We start from the raw sequence: 4346 nt of genomic DNA, 5'->3' as shown, positions 1-4346 counted from the left end.
CCGGGTATCCCCTAGAGTGATCCCTGAGCATACAGCCCAGGAGTCAGCTCTGAGCACCGCTGGGCATAGCCCCAAACCAAAATCAATCAATAAACAGCAAGGTAGAAAGTTACAGATTTGTTGCGGTCTTCCCGTTTCCAAACACCGGAATCTTCCTTCTTGCTCTCTGGAGGACAGCTGAAGTGTCTGGGCTAGCGCTGGTTGGTTACTGAGAAGCAGGAAGATGTCAGGCTGGCGGTTCAGACTTGACCAGGGAAACCCTGGAGGGCTTTCTGGAGGAGGTGATGCAAGGTGAGCCTACAGAGTCTAGGTGAAAGGGAGGTAGGGTTTCCTGGACTCACCTCTCCGTCTTGCTCCCCAAGCTCTGCTGTCCCTGTAGCCAAAACGTTTCTCCAAAGCTCTCACCTTTTATTTATCTTTATATGTGTGTGGCAGGGGCTGGGGGACACACACAGTAGTTGCTTTTGGTGGGGCTTGGGGGACTATATGGGGTTCCAGGGATGAAATCCGGGTGGGCTGCTTACGAGGCAAGTGCCGTCCCCACTGTACTATGGCTCTGACCCTCAACTCTCTCATTCTGGGCCAGAGTCATAGGACAGCGGGGAGGGGGCTGGCCTTTCACGCAGCAGACCCAGGTTTGATCCCAGCACCCCAGAGGTCCCCCGAGCCTGCCAGGAGTGATCCCTGAGCAGAGAGCCACGGGTCAGCTCTGAGCATCACCAGGTGTGGCCCCCAAGCCCCCCAAATATGAAATTAACAGATTTATTTATTTATTTATCTTTGCTTTTTGGGTCACACCCGGCGATGCTCAGGGGTTACTCCTAGCTCTGCACTCAGGGATCACTCCTGGCGGTGCTCGGGGGACCCTATGGGATGCTGGGGATTGAACCCGGGTTGGTTGTGTGCAAGGCAAACGCCCTACCGGCTGTGCTATCGTTCCAGTCCCGAAATTAACAAATTTAAAAATAAAGAAATCTCTCATTCATTCCACCTCTTGGACACCTGCTTCCATCCCGCCACACCCCCCCCCCCAAAGTCACTAGCCACAAGGCTACAGTCCCTGGGTCCCCTTGCCCCGTGGTGTCTTCCCTGAAAGCCCGGGAAAGTGAGCTTGCTCAGCTCGCCTGCTAGAACCTTCTCCCTGGCTCCCTTAAAATGCAAACATCTCCCTCAGGCCCCAGAGACCCTGGCAGCCCGCCCCTCCGTGGGCCTGTCCCCATCTGCCAAGAAGCTTGTGACAAGCTGTTCCCTTGGGGAGGCAGCGGATCCCATTTGTCATGAAACTTTACTATTTTCCTTGCAAGATCCTTGTCCGATTCCAAAAGACCCTCGGGAAGACGCATGCTAATTCATGCAAATTTTATGCAAAACGAGATGTATATTTCTTTGGCCCCTCTCCGGTGTCAGAAATCCACCACCCCTTCTAGAGACCCCAAAGCTTTTCCTGCCCACATCTGTCGGGGCTTCATACCGAAGGAGGTGAGCAGGAAGCAGGCAAGAACAGAGAGTGGGGCTGGAGCAATAGCACAGCGGGTAGGGCGTTTGCCTTGCACCCGGCCGACCAGGGTTCAATTCCCAGCATCCCATAGGGTCCCCTGAGCACCACCACGAGTGATTCCTGAGTGCAGAGCCAGGAGTAATCCCTGTGCATTGCCAGGTGTGACCCAAAAAGCAAAAAAAAAAAAAAAAAAGAACAGAGAGTAAGGGTGGTACCGGCATAAGAACCCGAAGTTGGGTGTCAGGGGGATGGTTCAGTGAGGTTTATTTGTTTTTTTGTTTTTTTTTGTTGTTGTTGTTGTTGTTGTTGTTTTGTTTTTTTTTTTTTTTTTTGCTTTTTGGGTCACACCCAGCGATGCTCAGGGGTTACTCCTGGCTTTTCACTCAGGAATTGCTCCCGGCAGTGCTTGAGGGACCATATGGGATGCCGGGGATCGAACCCGGGTCGGCCGCGTACAAGGCAAACGCCCTACCCGCTGTGCTATCACTCCGGCCCCAGTGAGGTTTATTTGTGTCTTGGAAGCTCTAGGTCCGGAGTTGGATCCCCGGCGCGACCCGCATGCGCAGAGCAATTTCCGGTCAGCTTCCTGACCGTTCCCTCAGGCCCTGGCCCTCCTGAGGCTTCCAAGGAGCTGGTCCCCGCAGGAACACCCTGGGCATCTGGACAGGCTGACATCAGTGTTACTTGAGCCGCTGCCCCATGGCAGGAGGGACCGGAGCTCACTCGCACCCCATCTCCCTCACTGCGCCCCTCCAGTCCCTCTCTGCTTCTCTGTTCTTATGATGTGAAGTATACAGCAGGTGATCATTGTTGCTATTTCCTTCGTTTCTGTGGGTTTTTTTTTTTTTTTTTGGCAGGGCGGAGGGGTTGGTGGACTCACCCAGCGCTTCTACAACTACCTCCTGGCTCTATTTTGTGCCCAGACAGGTGCATGTTGAGGGGGAAGAGGGGCAAGAGGTGCCCTATTGGCCGTGTGCAAGGCAAGCACCTGGTGTGACTCTTAATGCCAAAGTGGATTTTCCGGGGCTGGAGCGATAGCACAGCGGGTAGGGCGTTTGCCTTGCACGCGGCCGACCCGGGTTCTAATCCCAGCATTCCATATGGTCCCCTGAGCACCACCAGGGGTAATTCCTGAGTGAAGAGCCAGGAGTAACCCCTGTGCATCGCTGGGTGTGACCCCCCAAAAAAAAAAAAAAACCAAAGTGGATTTTCCTGCGCTGGTGAATTCTTGAGGATTGTGTGGCAGATTTGTGGGGCTGGAGTCATAGCACAGCAAGGAGGGCATTTGCCTCGTCTGTGGCCAACCTTGATTCTATTCCCGATATCCCATATGGTCCCCGAGCACCACCAGGAGCGATTTTTGAGTGCAGAGCCAGGAGTAACCCCTGAGCATCACTGGGTGTGAGAAGAAGAAGAAGAAGAAAAAGGAGAAGGAGGAGGAGGAGGAGGAGGAGGAGGAGGGGGAGGAGGAGAAGAAGGAGAGGAGTAGAAGAAAGAGAAGAAGGAGAAGAATTTGCATACAAGACTCGGAAGATTAAGAGCTAGAGTTGGCCCAACAGGTCAAGCAGATGTGTCCAGACCCTCCCCAGATGTCCAAAGCTGCTCCTTCACCTAGAAATGACAGATGTCCAGGCCCCGCGTAGTCCTCGATCTTGCATGTGTGTGTGTCCCTTGGTCTCTAACCCGTGCTCGTGGGTGTGACTCCCGTGCACAGGATTTTTCACTCCCTGGGCCTCAGAGTCTGCCTAAATCTGAGCTTTCCTGGGCACCTGGTCCCTGCCTGTCCTCAGCCATCCGTCCAGGCGCTCATCCCTGCCTGATCCTGCGGCCTGTGAAGGTGGAGATGCTGGTCCGGGCCAAGAGCGAGCGAGACAGGGCTGGGGTCCCTGGTGTCTGCTGCCATGTCCCATTGCCCCCCCATCCATGATCTATTCTGATTGGTTCCTCAGGCGAGATTTAGAGTGCCCGAGGTTTAGCATTCACCTGGCGCTCCATCTATTCACCTGGGGCTCCCTCCGTTCACCTGGCACCTGGCACCCCATCCATGCACCTGGCACCCCATCCTTTCACCTGATACCCCATACATGCACCTGGAACTCCCTCCTTTCACCTGGCGCCCATCCTTCCACGCTTGCTACATCACAACCTCTCCAGCCACTCATATCAGTGTCGGGTGCTGTTGATATTTGTTATTGTTGTTTTGGTTTGGGGGCCATACCTGGTGGTGGTGCTCAGGGGAGACTCCTGAGTCTGTGCTTGGGGGACCCCATAGGGTGCCCAGGATCGAACCTGGGTCAGCCACATGCAAGGTCAGCACCCTCCCCACTGTTCTAGGTTTCCAGCCCCTATTTTGGGTTGTTATTTGGGGAGGGGGCCAAGGCTGGGCAACACCTGGTGGTGCTCAGAGCTTACTCCTGGCTCTGTGCCCAGGGGTCACCCCTGGAGGGGTTCCGGGGACCCTAGGAGGTACCAGGGATTGCACTGGGGTCAGCTGTGTGCAAGGCGAGACCTTCACCCCTGCACTGTCTCGAGCCATAGTCACAGTTCGAGCCTGCGCCCACTTGGGGCCTGGCGCCCGCCCAGGGGACCCTGCGAGCCTCCCCACCCTTGTTTCTCTGTATATGTTATTTAGCTTTTTTGGGTCATACCCAGCGATGCTCAGGGGTGACTCCTGGCTCTGTATTCAGGAATCACTCCTGGCGGTGCTCGGGGACTTGTGGGATGCCGGGATGGAACCCCAGCCAGCCATGTGCAAGGCGAACACCCTCCACACTGTACGATTGCTCAGGCCCTCCACCCTTGTTTCTAGAATATTCTCCCCCAGGGTACTCTCTCCCCCAAGGCCCTG

Source organism: Sorex araneus, chromosome 2 (assembly GCF_027595985.1).
Source record: "Sorex araneus isolate mSorAra2 chromosome 2, mSorAra2.pri, whole genome shotgun sequence".
Classification (NCBI taxonomy): Eukaryota; Metazoa; Chordata; class Mammalia; order Eulipotyphla; family Soricidae; genus Sorex; species Sorex araneus.
The sequence above is the reverse complement of the archived record's forward strand: the minus strand, read 5'-3'. Positions refer to the sequence as shown.